The sequence below is a fragment of the Patella vulgata genome, chromosome 7, assembly GCF_932274485.2.
Source record: "Patella vulgata chromosome 7, xgPatVulg1.2, whole genome shotgun sequence".
In the NCBI taxonomy this organism is placed as follows: Eukaryota; Metazoa; Mollusca; class Gastropoda; family Patellidae; genus Patella; species Patella vulgata.
The window spans coordinates 8,522,120-8,546,842 of NC_065885.2; the positions used below are offsets into that span (position 1 = coordinate 8,522,120).

The 24,723-nt window shown below is 39.4% G+C and overlaps 2 long non-coding RNA genes across 2 annotated transcripts; both read right to left on the reverse strand.

Annotated features, from left to right (window-relative positions):
* Positions 1 to 6,147: 6,147 nt before the first annotated feature.
* Positions 6,148 to 15,032, reverse strand: LOC126828903 (uncharacterized). Its single transcript, XR_007683285.2, has 5 exons — positions 14,699 to 15,032; positions 8,560 to 8,688; positions 7,678 to 7,813; positions 7,119 to 7,211; positions 6,148 to 6,440 (listed from the first exon to the last, which is right to left on the reverse strand). It is a non-coding gene; the product is annotated as an uncharacterized LOC126828903 (long non-coding RNA).
* Positions 15,033 to 20,441: 5,409 nt separating this feature from the next.
* On the reverse strand, positions 20,442 to 24,723 carry LOC130013615 (uncharacterized). The gene is made up of 4 exons (XR_008788806.1): positions 24,585 to 24,723; positions 22,598 to 22,883; positions 21,602 to 21,871; positions 20,442 to 20,608 (listed from the first exon to the last, which is right to left on the reverse strand). It is a non-coding gene; the product is annotated as an uncharacterized LOC130013615 (long non-coding RNA).

Below are 24,723 nucleotides of genomic sequence, written 5' to 3' on the forward strand. Positions count from 1 at the left end.
TTTATATGTAACTATTATGGATATAGAAGGTAGGGGGGGGGGGTTATCGCGTGCGTGTTGTATCATAAGGTCTATCATTGAGTCAACTGGTGTGGTTGTACGTGACAAGGAGTAGGGCCGTCTGTCTAACCTCTTGGGTTTTCTCCGGGTCCTCCAGTTTCATCCCACTGCTAAAGACCCCTACGCACAAGCGAATTATTGAAATAAAATTGAACCATGTGTTAGTCCCGAAATGACCTAGTTTATGTTAAACGCCATTTCTCTCTCTCTCTCTTTATGGATATAGAGTGGGAAAAATATTCCTATTTTATCCATCTCCATCACCTCATGGTCCCGACCAAACAGTTTTTGCTTCTACTGCAAGGTAGGGGGGTCTAGTGGTTTAACAGGTGTGCTTGAAACCATTAGGACTGTCATTAAAGCGAGAATTTCATATTTTCTAAGAAAGTCAAAACATCATTATTTATATGTCTTTTGCTCAATAGGTTATCAACTAACTATTATACGACCATGGGCATTATTTCCCAGCCTTAAAAATCATTGACAGCGCACGAACTTTTCGATCGTTTGAGTTTGGGCAACAAAAATAGCACGATTATAAAAGGTTTTGCACAACGGAAATAATATTCGAGGAGAAATAGAAAGACATAAAACTATCTGTCGATAAACCGGCTATTAATATTGCCGAGGCAAATGTGAAATACATCGGCATTTACGGATTTCCCTCGGCTACAGCAGACTGCCGAGGTTAATTGACAGGACTGCTTTTATCAGCAAATATTAAAGATATTCAAGGGTGAGATTCAAGTCCCAAAACAAAGGTCGTTCTTTTTGTTCTGCACCTGTGTTCAAAAGAGGTATAGATGGTTCAGATATTAAAACTCTAAACGTCATGACAACGCCATCTCCACCAGTTATAAGATCTGTTATGGTTTCCCTTCTCACTTCCTGCCAGACTCCTTCAGATAAAAACTGTCCAATTAACGGCATGAAATATCCCCTCAATTCACCACCTTTCACCAAATTCTTATCCTGGACACAAAAACATACAATACCTCCTGGAATATTTAAACAGAAAGAGAATTGGAGGACCATATTTATAGTATATAAAATAGAATTAGGACGATCCTCGGACCCTGTGACATCAGCAGAGTTGTATCAATCTACGTAAATGATCGAAATGGGGCTTAACGTCCACTCGACCACAAACTACTGTCTGATTCATCGTAAATTTTAAACGGATTTCTTCGATTATGAACCAACTACTTAACGTTGGTTATTATAAACTTACCTGTGTGTTTGTAATGAACTCCCGTTCGATAAAATCCATTGCACAACTAATTATCACAACGATGAAAACAAGTTCTCTCTTGAAAAATTGAAATATCACAAACTTTTCCCAGAGAAAAATACCAATATGGAAGATGGTTACGTCACTCTGCGGAAGATATCATTTCGTATTAGGGGTGACAGCATAGAAAATTCAAGTACAATTACGACAAGAATCCATGACCACTCGGACCAAAGACCACTCGGTTCAAGACCAGTCGGACCAACTGATAGACCACTCAGCCCAAACAAATAGACTACTCGGACCATACAAAAAGACTATTCGGACCCAACAGAAAGACGACTCGGACCAATAATAAAATGTTGTTTTAATAAATTGATAATTGCGTTTGTTTTAATATAATTACTCGAACCAATAATAAAGTGTTATTTTAATAAATTGATAATTGTGTTTATTTTAATATGACTACTCGAACCAATAATAAAGTGTTATTTGAATAAATTGATAATTGTGTGTGTTTTAATATGACTACTCGAACTAATAATAACGTGTTGTTTGAATAAATTGATAATTGTATTCCAAATCGAAAAATATCGAGAACCACACTTGTAGTCACGTTTAAAAAGGGGCATATAAACGTCCGGTCTTCGTATTATTATGTGCTGTTTATATTAACGCATCAAGGGCGGATAACTTGAAAACGTGTCTCCACCCCCCCCCCCCCCATATATAGTAACCCAGGGGTTAGTGGGGTAGAACGGAATGAAACCACTGGGGATACCGCGAATGTGGAAAAAGTAAAATTAGGCTATCAGACAAGAACAGTATACCCGTATATGTAGAAACTGTCAAAAGTCTGGACATACCGAGTCTCATTGCAAGAGTAAAGAAAAATTAGATTGATATTTTTTTTTGGCACCATTATTAATTAATTTTAAAACTAATCGTTGATTTATTTTCCGTACACAAAATTGAACCAAACAACTCTAAATATAAGAATTCCGTATAAGAATTATTTGCTTCTTTGTATTGTGATTTAATAATAAATAAATAGCATATTGTCTAGCCTTATAATATAATTTAATTGGTCCGACTGGTCTTGTTTTGGTCCGACTGGTCTTAGTCCGAGTAGTCTTTGGTCCGAGTGGTCTGGATACCTACGACAATTGGCATTGAGTTTGAGCGTTCGCACACATAACTACCCGCATTCCTGTATTTAGTTACCGTCTTTTACATTCTAGTAAAATCTCTGCAAATTTTATAGCTTTACTTTTTGAAATATTTTGTTCTAATTATTTGATTAGCGACTCGGATGGGATTATTTACTTTTGAACACGCATGCCGCACAAACACAACTATACATTCGTTTTACGGGCTTTATCACACTTCGGTCAAAACTGTCGAATCGAGAATTAATGTTCCGCTTCTTACGGGGTCATACGGGCTTAGTAGCATTATATACCCACCCGGGCACCCAATACGGCAATAGACACGCTGAGGGCTGCCGCAACACGCTTAAAGATGTTACTGAAGCGGTTATTATTCGATCGAAAGAATGCGTATAAAATTAAAAATACACTCAGAGAATTCGGAGGTAAGCTTCATGATCCTTGTTAAATTATTTATAACATAAAGAAGATAGGATATTTATAGTTTATTCATGACTTTATTTTTACGAGTATCCGTGCAATCAGTGATATTTTAATTGTGAAGAAAATTTGATAGACTGGCGATCAATGGTTTCCATATAAATCTCCTATGTAATTGCCTTCAATTGATATTTTTCGTCGCCCAAACCCATATACGATCAAAATGATCGCGCTGTCAAACTATCTTTCAATGTTAACCAACCCCCGCAACAGGTATATTGGATTCGACCATTACGTCACGAAGACATTGTTGACATCGACTCTGTCGAAATTACAAGTAAATTTTCAAATTTTTCAAGAGAGAAATTGTTTTCATCGTTGTGATAATTAGTTGTGCAATGGATTTTATCGAACGGGAGTTCATTACAAACACACAGGTAAGTTTATAATAACCAAAGTTAAGTAGTTTGTTCATATTCGAAGAAATCCGTTTAAAATTTACGATGAATCAGACAGTAGGCAATTTCGTGTATGTGGTATACAGTTTTAACCACCGCATTTCGTGTATATGGATTGGTATGCAGTTTCAACTAGGCCATTTCATGATTCAGAAGAAAACCCACGAGACTGGGCTCTCTAATGTGGTCTTTGTGATTGAAACCATGATGGTTGAAACAATAACGGGCGTTGGATTTTCCGGCGCTGTATCCCCCTGGCATTGGTGCAGGAGCAGGACAGAGGGCCTGGCAAGGAACAGCGTCTAGTCGTTCGGATGGGACGAAAATCCGAGATCCAATGTGCTCGTAAAAGAACCATTAGCAGCTGGATTTCGATATAAGAGTAAGCCGTGGCGCCGTTGTCCCTCATAGTATGCTCATCTCCATTAGCCAAGTTTCACGACCCTCGTCACCTCACACAAAGCATTTGTTGGTATCAATTGGCAGATTTAGCTCTTGCATAATGTATGTTTAAATATTGTTTTTATACATGATGATGAGATGGCGGCGTAGTCGTCTTAGTACAACGGCGATCAGACGCAGCGGGTTTATAATACTCTAAGTAACGAGCTCAAATTGTGCGACTCTTCTATGTATAGAAAACAGGCTACACGAGGATAAGATAAGATAACTATTACCGGTACATAAAACACCCATTCCCCCCGGGAATTTTTCAGAAATTGGAGGCCGGAAACGTGATTTCCTGGCATTTCAGGCACTTGTGTGGAGCCATTTAGAAGTACCTACCCCAGAAAAAAATAAAATTCTGCCACAAAATTAGCGCAATCTGGCGTTATTTCAGTGGACCAATCAACGCGAGTGCTATGAAATGATGGCATTTCTAGAGGAGGGGGTTGGACGCAACTGGGATTTTTGTGGGGGGCCCTCTAATGTGGGGGGCCCTGGGGCCTGTGCCCCATGGTTAATCCGGCGTTGATAACATTAAAAAAATGAGCATGTCATGTATGTCTGAAAATGACGGAAGTGTTGACGAGTCATTAAGAAGTCCTAGGACCAGATTACCTAGACCAAATACCCGGTGTACACCGGAAACTAGGTTAAACGCCGACACGCTGCGTGACAAATTAGTTTCAATGGGCCTCCAGATACCGGGGGGGGGGGGGCAAGCCTACCCCTCTGTCTATTGGTAAATGCGACCCTGCCCATTCCATTCCTTGAATGTGAAATATTTGGGATGAATGTTTAAGGGAGGTTTACTCATAAACGGGGTTGACGTCCACTCGTCACATGCTAGGTCATTTCGGGACTAACATATTTTTCCATTTTATTACAATAATTCGCATGCGCGTAGGAGTCTTTAGCAGTGGGAGGAAACCGGAGGACCCGGATAGAACACACAAGGCTGGACAGGTGACCCTACTCCTTGACACGTACAATCACCGGGGAATCGAAACCACGCCAGCTATGACAAGCCCTGCTGTGTTATGACAGACACTGATGTATTGTTATTAGTACATTAGCTGCTAAATTCCTCTTGATAATAAAAATATACCAGTCAATCTGTATTATTATTATATACCCCCACATTTAAATGCATGGATACTGTCACCCGTGTCCATTCATTCATCCGTCCCACTAGCACGTCAGTCAACACTAGTCGCCAGAATATATATATTGACACTCTATATTCTGTCCCTATCGTATCGTATATCACTGAGATTTCAATCATTTTGACTTTAGACCAGATTCGTCAATTACTTGCAGAGTAATTGCCCTTGACATAATGGAAACACAGAGAGCTGTCTTGTTGTTTAGCATGTTAGTACTTTCGCGGGAGCCACGGTGGTTAAGTGGGTATGACGCTGACTCGCCTGTTCGATCCCTGCATTGGTCGATAAATGTCATCGGATTTTTCCGGCGGGGTTTCCCGTCCAATCATAATTTGGGGCAATCTGACAGACTCCTCTTGCAGTATCACTGCCAATTCTTGCAGTGTTGTCGGTTGAAGTTGACGTCGACGAACACGTTTCCCGATCAAATTAAACGTAACACACTAAAGCAAAGATACACTAAACAATAAATCTTATGCAAGAACCGATAGGAAGAGTCAAATTTGACAATGAACCCCTCCCACGTGTATGGCGCTATTGCGTGTCGCATGTGCAGCTCAGTGGTTCTGTTGGGGCGATAAGTTCTTCATCTGTGAACATACTTTCAAAGCATGTCAAGTGTCCCTGACTATTTATCATACCACAACCTGCATAGGTATTTGCATTTCAATATCCCCTATATAATACTACAGGTTAAATGGTTCCTACAACTTTATTGTTAAGTTGGAATGGCTTCGAAGGTCCCTCGTTCTCAATAAATAATAGCTGCTCGGAATACCCGGATGAGCTCTGACCAGTGTCGCTCAACACCCTCCTTTATAACCCCCTAATTTCTGCACGTCTTAGACTGACCTTGACGTTAATTTCCATCCCAAATATGGTATAAACCTCCCCATTTCCCAAGACCATGGGGGAGAACATTACTTTATTTGGTCGATCTACCAACCATAGGTCAATACACAGACAGAATTTGATGGATATTTTGACAATGGTTAGGATTTTACCAAAATATCATTGTTTTTTATATATAAATATATCATTCACGTTCATTAAGTACGTGTGATTTGACTCTATAGACAGAATGAAGCAACAATTTTTCAAAGACCCAATATTGTCTTAAGGACCAAAGTATTACAAGTTATCCCTTGATTGACAGTGTTTACGTTCATGAGAGTGACTTAAAATGTATGCACATTGTTTTAAGTTCATGAGACGAAGCCACTCAGTTTATGGGTAGAGGTTTATTACTTCAATGTATTAAAAGTCTATTTTCTTAGAACTGGTAATTGAGGTATAGATGGTTCAGATATTAAAACTCTAAATGTCATGACAACGCCATCTCCACCAGTTATAAGATCTGTTATGGTTTCCCTTCTCACTTCCTGCCAGACTCCTTCAGATAAAAACTGTCCAATTAACGGCATGAAACGTCCCTTCAATTCATCAACTTTCACCAAATTACTATCCTGGATACAAAAACATACAATACCTCCTGGAATATTTAAACAGAAAACATACAATACCTCCTGGAATATCTAATCAAAAACTTACAATACCTCCTGGAATATTTAAACAAAAAAGAATTAGAGGACCATAGTAATGGTATATAAAATAGAATTAGGACGATCCCCGTATCTTATCTACGTAAATCGTACTGTGATTTATGAAAGCATCGGAATGGGGCTCAACGTCCACTCGACCACAAACTAGGCCATTTCGTATATATATATATATAGTTTTTGTTAGCAGTAGGAGAAATCCGGAGAAAAAAGTTGGGCTCTTGACATTTAGGGCTCGTTTTCCATGTATGCGTTGCCGCGCGCGTTTTCGCCGGTTAGATGGTAACAGCTCCATTTTATTTGCTTTAGACCGACTTTTTCACCGGTGAAAACTGGCACTAGTCTTTGTTAAAAAGCGTGTGATTGAACCCACGACACTTAAAACAATGACGGGCCTTGTGATCTACATTTGCCCCTCACTTGGATTTCCGAATGACACCATGGAAAGTATGATAATAATTTTTGGAACCTGTAAACGGTTCACAGGGTAGGTGTGTATGTGTGTGCGGGGGGGGGGGGCTGTTTGATAATTTCCCCCATAGCACGCTGTATTAGCCCAGTCGGAGCAGAACTGTAGGACGTTAAACCCCATTTCATTTCATTTGTCTCACCTCGTTTCACGACCCTCGTCATCTCAAACAAAGCATTTGTTGGTATCAAATTTTCTGAAAATCCACCGGCACATATCGCACAATCGTAACTACCTAGAAAAAAACACAGCATATCAACCATTACAGCATATACGAGAAATCATAGATTTAAGAGATTGTTCACCATCCGAATATATAAACTTGAATGAAATAATATGTATATACCTATTTGTATTTATTTTTCAGACTTATTGTACTTAGTGTGCGAATAAAGCTTATAATTTATTATTATTTATTATTATTATTACAGCATATTAACCACTCGACACAAACTAGGTCATTTCGGGACTAACATATCGTTTAATAATAATTCGCTTGCGCGTAGGGGCTTTAGCAGTGGGAGGAAACCGGGGGACCCGGAGAAAACCCACGAGGTTGGATAAGCGACCCTACTCCTTGTCACATACAACCGTGGAATCGAAACCACGCCAGTTGACTCAATTATGCAGCGCGCAAACACTAACCATTCGACCATCCAACCCCACTTGAATCTTCTAAGATACTTAACAATACAACAAACCTGTATCTATAGGCAATCTGTTACCATCAACGTATTCGATGAAATATTTATCATAAATGTTTCTGCTTTCTGCTACTTTCATCATTTCTTTACTGGGATCAACTCCGTCCATTGTTTTAAAACCAAGTTTCTGTAGCTGAAATAAAAACATCGTTGTTTTAACTTCATATAAATAAAAACACAAATTGATGATGATGAAATGAAATGAAATGGGGTTTTACTTCCTACAGTCCTGCTTCGACAGAATTTGTCTGTACTACACTAGGATCTGGAAGGGTTATATGATCTGCGTTCTGGATTGCGTGAGGGATTAGTCAATATAAACATCTGTTACGGCGACTCCTTGACGGTTCGATGCACAGAACTGTGGGTAATCCACTAAAAACGTCAACGCTGATTGATTAATCCATGTCTGACGTAACAGAGTCAAAAGACGTTCGTATGACCTCTGAAGCGAGAGAGAGAGAGAGAAATGGGGTTTAACGTCCACTCAACACAAACTAGGTCATTTCGGGACTAACATATGGTTTAATTTTATTTCAATAATTCGCTTGCGCGTAGGGGTCTTTAGCAGTGGGAGGAAACCGGAGGACCCGGAGAAAACCCACGAGGTTGGACAGGCGACCCTACTCCTTGTCACGTACAACCGGGGATTCGAAACCACGCCAGTCGACTCAATGACAGACTTTATGATACAGCGCGCACACGCTAACCATTCAGCCATCCAACCCCCCTGACCTCTGAAGCGACCTTTACTACAACTAGTCAGATCTTCATGTAGTGTAGGCCATCGACAGTATAAAAAACAAAACCAAACATGGATCTGTATTTTAATCTGATTGGAGAAGAACCAGTGTTGGTCCATGGATAAAGTTGTCTTACCTCCATGCCAGCCCAACCAGTTCCAGCGCCAATATCAAGAATTTTTACATTTTCTCTGTTTTCTGTGTAAAATTCACCGACAGCTTTACTGACACTCTCAAAACCTTTATACCCAACCATCTTCATATCCTTAAGAATATAACAAACATAAGTTGCCATACAACAAAATATACGCCCAATAGCAGCTCTGTGTTCTACAGGAACGACGGTGGCCGAGTGAGCAAGACGCTGGCTCGCTAGCCTAGAGATCGCAGGTTCGCTCCCGGTGTTGGCCCAGATATTTCATCGGGATTTTCCGGTGTTGTTCCCCTTTTCAGTGGTGCAGGGCGGAGGCCTGACAAGGACAGCTGTCTAATGCACGTAAAAGATCCCTTAGTAGTTGGAATTCGAGATAGGAGTAGACCTTAGCGCCGCTGTCCGGGCAAAACCTTTTCTCATAGTACACTGTATGGCATTCCGTCTTCATTAGTCCAGTTCGGAGCAGAACAGTAGGATGTTAATTCCTGTTTCATTTCATTTTCTATTCTACAGAAAAATACAAACATAAGCTATGAGACTACTCAGTATCAGTCCACCGGCAGCTGTATATCCAACTACCTTCCTACCTTGCACTCATAATTAACACGTTCTATTAATCTGGTCGCCTGTCCAACCTCGTGGGTTTTCTCCGGGTCCTCCGGCTTCCTCCACTGGTAAAGATCCCTATGCGCAAGCGAATTATTGAAATTAAATTGAACTATGTGTTAATCCCGAAATGACCTAGTTTGTGTCGAGTGGACGTTAAACCCCATATCTCTCTCTCTATTAATCTGGACAATGGAGCTGAAACAGAAAAGCACAGTCAAACCAACGTGTTACGTGAGTGCTAAAACCCTTTACAACCACATAAAACAACAAATTCGACAAACACATAGAATGTTGAAAATGATCAATTAGCATATACCCCTGTCGTGAGAGATCCTGCAGAAAACCAAGAAGAGGAAATCTCGGAGTTCACAGGACATTGAAACAATTTACGATTTAGAAAACTCACAACGTGACATCTTGGAGAGCACAGACAACTTACGGTGCAATAAATTGGCAGATCTCAAAGAACTGACGATGCAACATCTTTGCAGATCACAGAGAACTCACGATGTGGCATCTTTAAGATAACAGAGAATTCACGATGTGCCACCTTTGAGATAACAGAGAACTCACGATGTGGCATCTTTGAGATAACAGAGAACTCACGATGTGGCATCTTTGAGATAACAATGAACTCACTGTGAGACACTTTGGGAGATCACATAAAAAACACGATGAGACATCTTGGGAGATCACAGGCTCACGACGTGACATCTTTGGATATCACACAAAAATCACGATGAGACCTCTTAAAATTATGCATCAGCGACTAAATGAGGTAAACAAAAAATTTTAAAATAGAAAGGACATTAGATAAAGAGCTGGGGCCGGTCGCTCAAAGCTCCGTTAACTTTTAACGATCCCTTAACATGGAGTTAACGGATCATTAATTTTAACGAAGAGAAAGGTTGTTGCTGGAAGCCCCGTTATATTTAACGTGTCGTTAACTTGCCGTTATATTTAACGGAGATGTTGGCTCCGTTATCTGTTTAACGGTGGCATTAAAAGTCATACATGTAGATTACCAGTGTAATTTTCTATAGAACATCCTAGAGGGTTGGGCGATGGGGAGCTATTCCATTTTCTATAGGATGAAATTCTATAGAATTCTACAGAATTTTGGGGGCCCGTAGGAAATAATGGCCCCAAATATTCTGTAGTGCAAATCCCATAATTTTTCCTACAGATTTATGCTAAAATTTCTAAAGGAAAAAATAAAGTATTCTATAGAGTTTTCTGTAGTAAATTCTAAAGTTATCTATTTGTCTGTAACCAAGTTTTATGAACATACTGCACAGTTGTCCCACTGTCTTCAGTCTCTTTTTAATGCTAACTTCTATGAAGTTGCTATACATGTACATTGAATTTAAAAATTTAAAATCCAGCCAATGAACATACAGTATTCTGTTGAATTACCTTTAATCAATCCGTTAGCTAACGGATAATGAAATTGACTTTTCAGCAACAGAAATTTAACCGACCGTTAACAAACGGCGCGTTAGAAAGATAACGATCCGTTAGAGTTTAACGGATCGTTAAAATAACTTAGTTTTGAGCAACCGGCCCCTGGTAGTTCTCACTATAATAGTTAAAAACTAGATAATGTAAAGGAAATTTGCTGAAAATTTCAGTTTGTTGGGAATAAGTAATTTTGTTACATACAGTGAAGAGTGGAATACTGAAATCTTAATCTTATCTTACCGAACAGTTTTTCTGTATTTTCGCGTGACATGAAATCACGATCACGTGATTCTGCTTCGGCGGCCATTTTCAAATGAACAGAAATTTCGCATAGCAGTTGGGTTTAATCAAATCATATAATTATGCGGTAAGGTTTCACCTTTATTTATTTCAATGAGAATTGGTTAATTATGTGCTAAACTATGTACAGTACAGTTTGGAGTCAATGTAATTGGAAATTAAGGGAGTTATAGGCCAGTAGCTTGCCCAAAGGAAGACCTTAGGACGGTCCACTACTGTGGCTGGAGCAAAACGGAAGACATCGAAGAATTTTTTTTTTTTTTTTTGGGGGGGGGGGGGGGGACCTAAAATGCCCGAAACAATTTCAGGTTACAAACTGCGAGACGTGAAGAAGCGGAGCTTACCGTGTAGGACAACCCTTCCCCTACCCCCGTCCCAAGAAAATTTGGAAAATTTGACGGTAGCAAACGCGTTTTCCGGGTGGGAAAGTTGATAGTGGGAACCTAGATAACAAACCTCATCTCTCAACCCTCCGAGATAAGAGATGGTCCTATATAGTTCCGCGTAGCAAAACCGAACGCAAATCGCATCGGGCCTCAGTAAGCAAATTTACAATATTTTTCATCAAAACAGCGATTGATTGTTATTTATAATATTTCTGCCACACCCAACTACAATCAAGCATATAAACCTACCTGAAACAGGTATAAATCATAGCCTTTAAAATCGAGGTGTTAAGCCGATTTTTAGACGGGAGACGGATCACGCTGTCATCATAAAGGCGGGGCTAAATATAAGGCTTTTATAACAGCCAATCAAAAAGGCAATCGTCAGAGGAGAAAATGTAAATCAACAAAATGACACCCGCCTGTTCTATCCGCGAATCATTTCAGAAAATAAAATCAAATAACGGCGTTAACGCTGAAGAAATTATATTGGACCAGATAATAAATGGCAATAAGGATGTTTTTGGTTTATTACCGACAGGATCTGGCGTGTAGCATTGGTGCATGTCTAAAGCACCGTAATTATGAATGGACTCCGATGGCGGTGTATGGCGGATAAAAACAACGCTTCTTTAATTTAAACGCGAATATTTGGAGTTAGGCAATAGTTGTGCCACTACATTGGCCTATGTAAGTTTAATTAGTCAGAATAGTATAATATGTTATTTTTAAGATGTTACATGCATTAATAAAGAAATTGAGTTTGCTACTTGGAATTTAAGGCATCCAATCGTAGCTAAAAACAAGCAAATCGGCATATCTCAACGCTTGTGGCTACGTTCTCGTAGCTAGTGGGAACCTAGCATTAAAACATCTATTTGTATCGTAACAGGTCACTGGTTTGCACGAATAAAACGAATAGTCAGACTTTTTACCCTCCATTGCTCCTTAACGCCGCCACATATGTAAAATAAGAATAGGTATTTGAGTAAAGTCCAGTAATATTATTGGCGTACGGGCCAGTGTTGGCTGGGGGGGGGGGGGCAGCTGCCCCCCTAACTTTCGGGCAGTCTGAGTTTTTCGAGAAGACGGGTAAAGTGGAAGAAAATTTTTATTTTTTCGAGTTGGCAAAATAAAGTATCCGAAATCTAATAAAACAATTTTCCTTTTCTGCTTTTGTACAGCATTGACTATGGATTAAAACATTTTTTCAAAGGCCACTCTACCTCTACATTTTCCAAAATGTTCTTGGTGGCGGGGGTGGGGGGTATCTACAAGGTAAGTTTCACTCCTCCGCTCTCGCAGAAGACCGGCGGCGCCGTCTGTACCCGATTTTTTTCGGGCACTTCTGGTTCTGCCTATGAGTAATATAAAGAAGACGGTGTGTGAAATTCTTTACGTATGTATAAACATCAACAATAAATATATGATTTGAAACACATGAAAAAATAGCGGCACGCCTGGCTAAATATATATGAAAAATATTTGTTTGAATTTGCAAAATAAAAACATGGCAAGTCAGACGGCATACAATCGTATACATAGACTAGTCATAGAAACATCTATAGAATGTTTTAAAGGCTCAATACCACTCTTGTTGTAACTGAGTAATATGTCCCAATCTTTATTCTAGCCAAAAAATTGTACTATTTTACAATATTCCAATATTCAAATTTCATCTTAACACACCTAATTTAAAAAATTGGAAAAATTCAACTAAATGATTTGAAAAGCCTAACGTAAACCTTTTCAAATGTGACTTGGATTTAAAAATATTTTCGAACCCTCTGGACAAGTTAAATAGGATGTAATAGATAATTTACACAACAGGTAGGACACATAAACATCTAATACTTAGAATAAGGCTAATATTTATTTACTGGAGCTGTCAAGCCAGCAAGAGTGTTATTGTCCCTTTAAACTAAATATAGAAAAACACATCTATGAACTTATCAGCGAATACTCAATTTGGAGCTTATGGTTTTCGCATTTTCTTAGTGTGCCTTTCAAAATCCCGCGGCACACGTAAGAAGATCTCGCGACACGCGGACACCTGCGTGCCGCGGCACACTGGTTGACATCACTGATTTAGAGCATGACGTCATTTTTAAAATCTGTAATAATCAGAAGCCTTTTATGAAGGGTGTTTCACCTTTCAAGATAAATCTAGATATATACATTTGGAGCATGACGTGACTTTTTTTTTTTTTTTTTTTAAAGAGTTTTCCCCACAAAAGTATTTATCGGGTGGTTATTTCCAATATGGCAATTTTGGTATATATGGAAAGTAGAAACACCCAATACTGGATTCCCTGAAAAACACTAATGAAGCGCATACTAGACAAAAATGTAAGGTTTCCCTAACCGGGAAACGACGATTATTGATTTCTGCTCGAGTGACGTCAAAGGTTGCACGCAAAGATAGTCTGATCTCTCAGCGTTAGTGAGCACTTGGTGTATATAACACGTGACACAATTATATGGAATACAAGTTACTTGAACAATTTATTCATCAACATGGAGATGTGGCAGTCAATCTCATCAAACTTGATAAAGAGGAGAGAACCCTCGTCGAAACGTCGCTTAAAGGACAATATTGGTGTCAATCATTATATGTGATAGAACTGGTTAAATACATCCCAAATATAACTTTAACACAGAGATCATTGCTACGGGAGATGTGTAATAAGCAGGTGAAGAAACGGGAAGTGACGACAAACATGACAAACACGAGTTATCCTACTATATAACTGATTGAAGCAACGAGCGATAACAGACACGCGATCGAATTTAATGTCACTAATAATTCAGTTGAAGATAAAAAGCTATTATATGAGACGGTGAGAGGATATCTGCCCGAAAGTTACGAAAGTTACTAGGAAGCTGACCTCCCCCCCCCTCCCCGGCTCGTATGATTTGGAGATCTCAGAGAACTCACAATGAACCAACTTTGAGATCACAGAGAGCTCACGGTGTAACATGTTTGGAGTTCTTGGCACGACGTAACAATTTTGGGGATCACAGAGAACTCATGACAAGTTTGGAGATCACAGAGAACTCACGACGTAACATGTTTGGAGTTCACAGAGAACTCACAACGTAACATGTAACAAGTTTGGAGATCACAGAGAACTCAGGACGTAACAAGTTTGGAGTTCACAGAGAACTCACGACGTAACAAGTTTGGAGTTCACAGAGAACTCACGACGTAACAAGTTTGGGGATCACAGAGAACTCATGACGTAACAAGTTTGGGGATCACAGAGAACTTAGCGCTCACAGAGAACTCACGTCGAGACACCTCTAAGTCCTAATAATAAAATATTGTGCTAAAAGTTGAAAATAGCGCGACAGAGATTACTTACCGCTTCATAATTTCCTTTCGCCCATTCATCTAATTTCTCGATCATCTGGTCTCTGTTTAAGGTCTTCCTGATTTCATAATCTTGTTTAAGATCAAAGCCTCTTGTCGACTTGTTCGCCATCTTTAGACAGACCAACTGAAACTGTAATGTGTTGTTGTAAATGAGGGTTTTTATAGAGGTCACGTGATTAGTGTGGCGGAACTGATGTTGAATGAGTCACTTATTATACAGCTACCAAACTATCAACACGTCGCTACGTCTACAGCTCGTCTACTTGAGTGTTGGTTTACCGACTGAAGAAAGTGCTGATTCAGCAATTTCAAGTAGGTCGAGTCCTTCATTCAGGTGTGTTGTAAATTTCACGCTTGAAAACTACGTCATAGTTCATAGCTTTCAGAGATTTCTGAAGCACCGCAGGCATTGAGGCTAATCCAATTTGAGGCTAGTCAAGCGAAGCTGTACGGTCAACTGTCTGGGAAGTATGATGCACTATTTACTTTACAGCGTGAAACAACAGAAAAGCTTTGTGGAATGATGACTTCTGTATTGGAACGTGTTGGTTTACAGTTTTCCTTGTCTGAATCTACACAACTGCAGGCATTGCCCACTCCAGTTACTCCTACTCCTGTTACATTTCTCCAGTTATACCTACTCCACTATTTTTGAGAGAAACTGCAATTCCTGTAATAATCAACCATAGGAGCTGAAGCTGGTGTTAAAAATGTTATGCCATCTCATTCTGACTGGAGCCCTACAACAGTTTTGATACACAAGCAGGCGGGAACGATTCGAAGGAGTGCCAACTTTCCTATGGTGCTGGTTGTGTCAGAGATGAGTGACCGTAGGTGGGTCTCCCGTTATACCAGCGCAGAAATAAGCATCCAACAATGTAAAAAGGAGATCCCTGCCACTTGGTTAGCTTGGGGTACTGATCCTTTGGTTGCTGGTTGCAGGTCTTTGTGGCATAACATTATCAGGTTCGTGCTTGGTGATGTTGGGTATGTCATTGATTCGTCCTACAAGACTGAACAGCGTATGAAGTTGCCACCTCCTTGGAAGGATCCTTTTCTTGGGATTGCTGCAAAACTCAAATTGTATCGATTGGATGCCAGAAAACAACAAATAGTTATCCACCGTGATCAGATCAAACAAGGCGTGACCGACTTTCCATTATGGTTGGAGCGACACAGACATTCATTTCCAGATCTAGAAACCGGTGTTGTTTCGCCCTGCCTGGATTCTATTCACTTGGAATCAATGATGTTCTGGAAGATAACAGGCTTACAGTTGATGAATTGATTCATTCCTTGGGCAAGACGTTGCAGGATGTTTTTACTCTGACCTGAAATCTTCGCCAGAAGTGTTAATGATTTTACTGTGTAGATAGCTTTCAGTTTTATTGTACATACTGATTTTAACAAGATGTTTGGTCCCTGTATAAGGTTCCCTGACGTGTTGTAACAAAACGGGGAAGAATGTTGTAAATGTTTTTTTTATAGGGGTCACGTGATTAGTGTGACGTAACTTATGTTAAATGAGTCACTTATTATACAGCTACCAAACTATCAACACGTCGCTACTACAGCTCGTCTACTTGAGTGTTTGGTGGTTCAACATAGTAAGTCACGAAATATTACAGTGTTTTAGCTAGAAAATATTGTCTGCTGCACTATGGATTCTCGGGAAATATAAGCCACGTACTTGTTCGTTCGTTCTTAAAGTTTTTACGTCCACTTCCTCCTAGGGTGATATCGTAGACCAATTACAACTTGTTAGAGCCTTATAGAGTTGGCATCGTGTCACCATTAGAAGAGTCTATTGTGGCCATGAAATGGACTCGTCTAAAAAAAGGTTACGCAATACAATATGAAAACTGTCAATCTTCTTCACAGAGTATTGCGAAGTCTTTTAATAACTCTGTAAAGTATAACCGCTTTCAACATATGACGTGAAATCACACGGCGTCAATCATAGGATCAATTGGGCGCGTATTGTGTACATAAGACGTTAGTTACGTTACTAGTCCGGACAGAATACCCATTAGCCTGCACTAAAGAAAGAGAGAGAGAGAGAGAGAGAGAGAGAGGTTTAACGTCCACTCGACACAAACTAGGTCATTTCGGGACTAACATATGGTTTAATTTTATTTCAATAATTCGCTTGCGCGTAGGGGTCTTAGCAGTGGGAGGAAACCGGAGGACAGGTACACTAAATAGGAAATCGTGTTTACCTACATATACTTAAAACGCCTTTATTTTTCTACTACCTAAATAGAATGTTCCTGAATATAATTTGCAGAAGAAAACAAGTTAATATTGGGGGTTCATTTCGGTACTAACCCATGGTTCAATTTTATTTCAATAATTCGCTTGGGCGCAGGAGTCTTTAGCAGGCTACCCAATCCTTGTCACGTACAAGCCCGAGCAGCAGCACTATGGCCTACTCTTATATCGAATTCCAACTGCCAAGGGTTCTTTTACGTGCACGCCAATGTATACATAGGTCCTCTGTTTTTCGTCCCATCCGAACGACTAGACAGCTGTCCCTGTCTAATGATTTATATAACATTAGGCCTAATGAAAGTCCTGCAAAAGGTAAATTTAGCTCTTGAATAATACTCCTTTAAAGGGACAATAACACTCTTGCTGGCTTGACAGCCAGTAAATAAATATTAACCTCATTCTAAGTGTCCTACCTGTTGTGTAAATTATCCACTATGTCCTATTTTACTTGTCCAGAGGGTTCGAAAATATTTTTAAATCCAGGTCACATTTGAAAAGGTTTACGTTAGACTTTTCAAATCATTTAGTTGAATTTTTCCAATTTTTTAAATTAGGTGTGTTAAGATGAAATTTGTATCATCAATTAATTGGAATACTGTTAAATAGTACAATTTGTTGACCAGAATAAAGATTGGGACATATTCGTTACAACAAGAGTGGTATTGAGCCTTTAAGGTGTTTTCTGTGTGCTGCTTTCAACAATGATGATGGTTATTAAAAATAATACAATATGATCTCGGCAATCAAATTAAAATTTAGAAATAAATTTAAACCATATGCAGAACTAACTTAATCAGAGCCCAAACTGAAAACATCTAAATATAAACTTATGCAAACCTTATTTGTCTATAAACAGTATTTGACAGCCGGATTGTGGTGGCGATGCAAACACGGCGGGTGACAACGAAGCCTAAAAGGGGTGTGTGATGACGCATAACATGCGAGTGGTTGTGACGCCGAGAAGGTGGTTCTGCTCCGAACCGGGCTAATGAAGACGGGCATACGCCATACAGTGTGCTATGAGGGAAATTTTGTCCGGACAGCGGCACTACGGCCTACTTTTATATATATAATTCCAACTGCCAAGGGATGCCAAAAAGGGATGAGTTGTAAAAGGCTGGGAAACGTATGTAGATTGTAATAAAGATTCCAACACTAAATTGGAAATAATTTTTACCTACAAATACGTCAAACGTCTTTATTTTTCTAATAAAATAAAAAAGTTTTAGAATTTAATTTGTCGGAGGAAAAAAGTTAATTTGTGGCTCATTAAGTCGCATCGATGTCATCCTTATCAGTGATTGTCGCGACCTAGCAAAAAATTCACTGCGGATCAGTGTGATATTCTATATCCACTGATATTTAGTCGAACTAAATATTCTCATTTAACGCCGTCATTTAATAAAAGTCGTTCGGATGGGACGATAATACAGGTCACATGCACACGTTGGCGTGCACGTAACCAGCGGCTGCCAGGCAGGATACGCCCACATTTTCGAGAGATGGATGGATAGAAAACAAGGCTAAAACGAAAGTGATTTTTCCTACAATCAAGGGCCATAATTCAGGAAGTTACGGTCCGATATGCGCGAATATCGACAGGAACCGAGATCTTTGGGTTATAAACTTACATTTCAAGTTTCAACAAAATACGATAAAAATTGTGACCTCTATAGGGTCCACAACCTTGATATACCATATTTTTACGCTATTTGAGAACGAAGGGCGGCCATTTTGTCTGTCAGTTTTGGGCCGATTCTCAGGAAATACAAACTCAGCCGTCCTTAGGGCGTAACGGTGATATAATACGTTTTTTTTTTTAAATCGGATAAAAATTATGACCTCTATATGGTCCACAAGCTAAAAACGCGATTGTTCGTACAATCAGGGGCCATAATTCAGGAAATTACGTTCCGATATGCGCGAATATAGACAGGAACCGAGATCTTTGGGTTATAAACTTACATTTCAAGTTTCATCAAAATAGGATTAAAATTGTGGCCTCTATAGGGTCCACAACCTTGATATACCATATTTTTAAGCTATTTGAGAACGAACGGCGGCCATTTTGTCTGTCAGTTATGGGCCGATTTTCACAAAATTCGAAATCAGTCGTCCTTAGGGTGTAACGGTGATATAATAAGTTTTATTAAATCGGATAAAAATTATGACCTCTATAGGGTCCACAAGCTAAAAACTCGATTTTTCGTACAATCAGGGGCCATAATTCAGGAAGTTACAGTCCGATACGCGTGAATATCGAAAGGATCCGAGATCTTTGGGTTATAAACTTACATTTCAAGTTTCAACAAAATTTGTGACCTCTATAGGGTCCACAACCTTGATATGCCATATTCTTACGCTATTTGAGAACGAACAGCGGCCATTTTGTCTGTCGATTTTTACGAAATTCGAACTCAGTTTCCCTTAGGGTGTAACGGTGATATAATAATACGTTTTTTTTAAATCGGATAAAAATTATGACCTCATAGGGTCCACAAGCTAAAAACGCGATTTTTCGTACAATCAGGGGCCATAATTCAGGAAGTTACGGTCCGATATGTGCGAATATCGAAAGGAACCAATATCTTTGGGTTATAAACTTTTATAAACTTACATTTCAAGTTTCAACAAAATCGGATAAAAATTGTGACCTCTTTAGGGTCCACAACCTTGATATACCATATTCTTACGCTATTTGAGAACGAACGGGCGCCATTTTGTCTGTCAATTTTGGGCCGATTTTCACGAAATTCGAACTCAGTCGTCCTTAGGGTGTAACCGTGATATACGTTTTTTTTAAATCGGATAAATATTATGACCTCTATAGGGTCCACAAGATAAAAACTCGATTTTTCGTACAATCAGGGACCATAATTCAGGAAGTGACGGTCCGATATGCGTGAATATGGAAAGGAACCGAGATCTTTGGGTTATAAACCTACATTTCAAGTTTCATCAAAATAGAATTAAAATTGTGGCCACTATAGGGTCCACAAACCAAAAACGTGATTTTTTCGTGCAAACAGGGGCCATAATCCATGAAGTTTCGATCCGATACATGCCAATATCGAAAGCAGCCGAGATCTTTTGGAGATACACCTACATTTCAAGTTTCGTTAAAATCGGATAAGAATTGTGACCTGTAGAGTGTCCTCAAACAATTGTGGACGGAGGGACGGACGGGCGGGCGGACGTCCAGACGTCCGGACGGACAGGGGCCACGGCATAATACGTCCACATGAAAATGTGGGCGTATAAAAACCCTCGACAGTTTGAATTCGATTAAGAGTAGTAGGCCGAAGTGCCGCTGTCCGTGCAAGATTTCCCGTCATGATACATGGCATAATATGCCCATCTTCAATAACAAGAAGGAAATCTAGATCGACCAATACACTGCAAAATCAAAATGCGGGTGGGGTGCATAAAAATTGTAAAAAGAAACCGCAAACAAAATAGAATATAGCATGACATTTTTATATAGACTCTCGTAACAAGGATAATATATGGTTTAACAATTCTCGTTTTTCAAGAGATTCCAGGAAACTACGTTTGGTGACGGTTGGCGACGCTGTAGTAGTGGATTTTCTGGATTTAAACTTGGATTGTCGTGACTTCTTTTCTGCCTCTGAAAAATATACCATTTAATGATTCAGCTATTCCGATAGCTAATTCAATAGTCGACAGGAATTTTTAAATTACTATACACCCAATAATGGCACACAGTATTATTTGGGATATTCAAGTCTTTCCACAGCGGGGAAGTGTGTGTGTGTGTGTGTGGGGGGGGGGGGGGGGGCAACATGCGACGAGTAACAAAGCACAACACAAATCTAAAATTTAATAAGGGTTAATTTTAAAATTTCAATGTACATTCATTTTGTCAGGCGCCCCTTTAGAAATGGGATAAACATTGAAATGTATGAAAAGTTTTTTTTACCCATTTCTCTAACCCCACCCCTCCGCGACCCCCCTCCCCCCTCAAATCTAAACACCCCCTCCATCAAGAAAACCCTACAAACTAGGGTGTTGAAATTCAGAAAAGGGGAGGGAACGAGTAAAGCGTACTATGCCCAGGGTCCAGGAACCCAGTGACGTCATACTCTTCAGTTATTGTACAGCCTGCTTAAACATGCATTATGCAAGAGCTAAATCTGCCTATTGCAGGTTTTTCTTTAGGTCTGAAATGTTTTCTAAAGTATTAATTAGACATTAATTAACTGATCCAGGCCTTAATCAACTCTGATGGCATCAGATTTCTCCGTATTAAATAGATTTGAATGGTTCAGCGATACTTTGATTTAATCAAATATGGAGGACCGAGACTTGGCTTCGATCAACCAGTACGGTGGTTGAAATTATTGCACATGTCTGTCAAACCTTCAAAGGCTAACATCTTCGCTTGCAATAAAGTAATTTGAATGAAATTTTCAAATTATTCATTTTATATCACCTACTTTCGAACTATCATAGCAAGACTGGCTAGTTCTTTATCTAAATCTTACATAATCATTAAAACTGATTTAGACAAGAAACTGATTGTAATGGCTTATACAGTATCTAGAGAGAATCGCACAAATCCCTGGTTAAATATTTAGAAACGGTTAAATAAAAAACATACCTAAATAATCTTGAAATTCCTCACACGTGTCTTCAAGAGAATCCAGTAAATCGCCATATTTTTCAAAATCTATTTTGGGACCTCGCTTAAAAGCTCGATTCCGCTTTCTGGCACCACGGCCCTTCTTTTTAGAAGCTTTTTTGGTATTGTCTGCCTTTTTGGTATCGTCTTTTTTATCAGCGACAGCTTTTTGTAATTTCTGTATTTTCAATGCTCGACAAACGTATCTTAAACTTAGTACAAGTCCTGGTCGGGGTCTTTTCCTTTGACCTTAAATAAAACCATAAGATACTGAAGACCTCAATATTGACAGGTATTAAAAAAGGACAATAATGGTACCAGTCATTATCCCATATGTGATAGACTGGTTAAACACGTTTCAAATATAATTTTTAACACAGATCATTGCTAACACGGTTGTCGGGCAAAAAAAATTACCATTACTCGACATGGTTCGAGAGCCACGGTGACTTAAAAGTCGCTAATATTTGGGACCTAGAAATTGACACAAATGGGTCGCACCGCATACAATAATGTAATATGAATGTATATAAATGATTTACATTCAATCATTTGTTTTTACTGTAATTTCTAATCAGTTAGGTTCGGGACATACGCCAGTATTCTCAATCGAATTTCAATCTCTAGCTTCTGGTTATTCCAGTCTACGCCGATAGTATTTATTGGGCATGTTCTTCAGATAATATAGCGTCACCGTTTGACAAGACTTTGGAATATGCCTAGCCTCGTTTTTCGAGTCCCTTATTACACATAGCGCTGAAACGCATTATGGTACACGATTCGTGTACCAATTGTAAAATGTTTATTTTGTCTTAAATATTGGATATCAGAAGGCCATCTTTTCCCGGGGGGGGGGGGGATTTGATACAATTGAAAAATAGCACATGGGCGTATTAACGAACGCCGCTCGAGTCACGGGACCGGGTTGACATACACCCACGTAAAAAAAAATAAAGTGTCGATACATGTCAATACCTCTAAACCTCCGCGTTTCTATATCCTCTTCAGAATCAGAATCAGGTAGATGTCGCTGTAGCTGTTGTAGAACAGCGTTGTCCTCCGTATCATCCGATAGTTGTCGTTGCAGTAAAACATGTGCGTTGTTCTCCGTACCATCCGATAGTTGTCGTTTTAGTTGCTGTAGAAGGCCTGCGTGGTTCTCTGCATCATTGGACATTAAACTGTCAATCCAACTGGCCTCCGATGCCAGAACCAACGCTGGTAGTAAGATAACGAATAGTTGTAAAGATAACATGGCGGTCTGAAACAAAAACACAAAATGAGCAAATATTATGCACGATCAAATCAAGTTTAACGTCCTACCGTTCTGCTTGACTGGGCTAATAAAGACGGGCATACGCCACACGGTGGGCTACGAGAAAAAGTTTGCCCGGGCAGAGGCACTATGGCCTACTCTAACATCGAATTCCAACTGCCAAGGGATCTTTTACGTGAACACCAATGTTTACACGGGACCGGTTTTGGGTCCCATCCGAACTAGATAGGTTCTTGTCAGTCCCCGGCGCCCGCAACGCCCCCCCCCCACCCCGTCCTGCACCACCGACAAGGGGAAACCACGTGGTAAAATCTCGATGAAGCCACTTACAGCAATGAATTGAATTAAAAACAGATGGGCATGAAATGTTGCATTTTATTTTTAATTCGAAACTGTGCGTTCGCCTGTACAATATTGCTCCAGTCGTAATTGGAATAGGGTTGTAACGCAAGGATAGCCATTATTTAAAGATGTATAATATATAGCTTTAGAAGGCCACGCGTCAGCCGACGGGAACCATCACGACTGCAGGTTATGCTTTGTCCGATATGCAATTACAAATTCTTACGAAGTTCCCGTCTCCGACCCAGTATAGCTTATACATAACAATCATACCGTTCGTTCTAGGGGACACTGACCGATTTAGACTATTCTAATGTTGATCCGATAAAAAAAAAAAAAAAAAAAAAAAATGGCGGCGACCCGAGGTAACGCGATTGTATTCCAGTGGTCGATATATTCTGTAGACTGACCACCGACCCCACATTTATGAAGATATGTCGATATGTCAACAAATCAATCCACCAAAACTGACTAAAAGGGGAATTAGGAAGATTAGATAACGCGGTGGCGGTTATCGATATAATAGTTACAAGCTAGATAATGTAAAGGGAATATGCTGAAAGTTTCAGTTACATTGATCCACTCTGAACCGCGATTGAATTGTGGCCTAGTCTCGATTACTAAAGTCGATTCGATACCCCCCCCAGGTCTTTTCATGTTTATAAAGTATGTCTAATTAATATTAAAAATACATTATGCAAGAACTAAATCTGCCAATTGCAGGTCTTTCATTAGGCCTGAAATGTTAAGGAGCTATATCTAATATTTGGGACCTAGAAATAAACCCAAATGGGTCGCAACGTATATAATAATGCAATCCGATTATATATAAACTGATTTACATTCATTTGTTTCGTTTTGACCGATTACAAATCAGTTATGTCCATCGAAATAAGGCAGAGTCTCAACGAGTTAGACTTAGGCACTTAGACATTAACTTATCCAGACCATATCAACACTCGGTGGCATCGCTAGCTTGCGATATTTACTGGATTAGAACCCGGTCTGCTGCTTCTGATTAAATAAAAATCTGGACAATCGAGACTACTTTTTTTTAATCCTACCTACTTAGTAATGATGATCGAGGCTAGGTCCAAAATTCATTCGCTAAATACTCGGTTCAGCGTGGATCAATTTGACTGAAATTTTCAGCAAATTCCCTATTTATTATCTAGTTTTTATAGCAATAACTACCAGCTCTTTATCTAGACTCACATAATGTATCTTTAATAGAACATTTCAGGTCTAAAGAAAGACCTGCGATAGACAGATTTAGCTCTTATATAATGTACGTGTATGTTTAAACTATGTAACATGAAACAAAATTACAAAATGAATTATTACCTTGTAAATGATCTCCACCAACTACTCAACCAGCAAACGAAACATCTATGTTACATCTGAAGAGCTAACGTCATATTTATAGCCTGCAACTCACGTGCATGGCTTTGATAGTTTGGGCGGTTGGATTAAACTGTTTGAA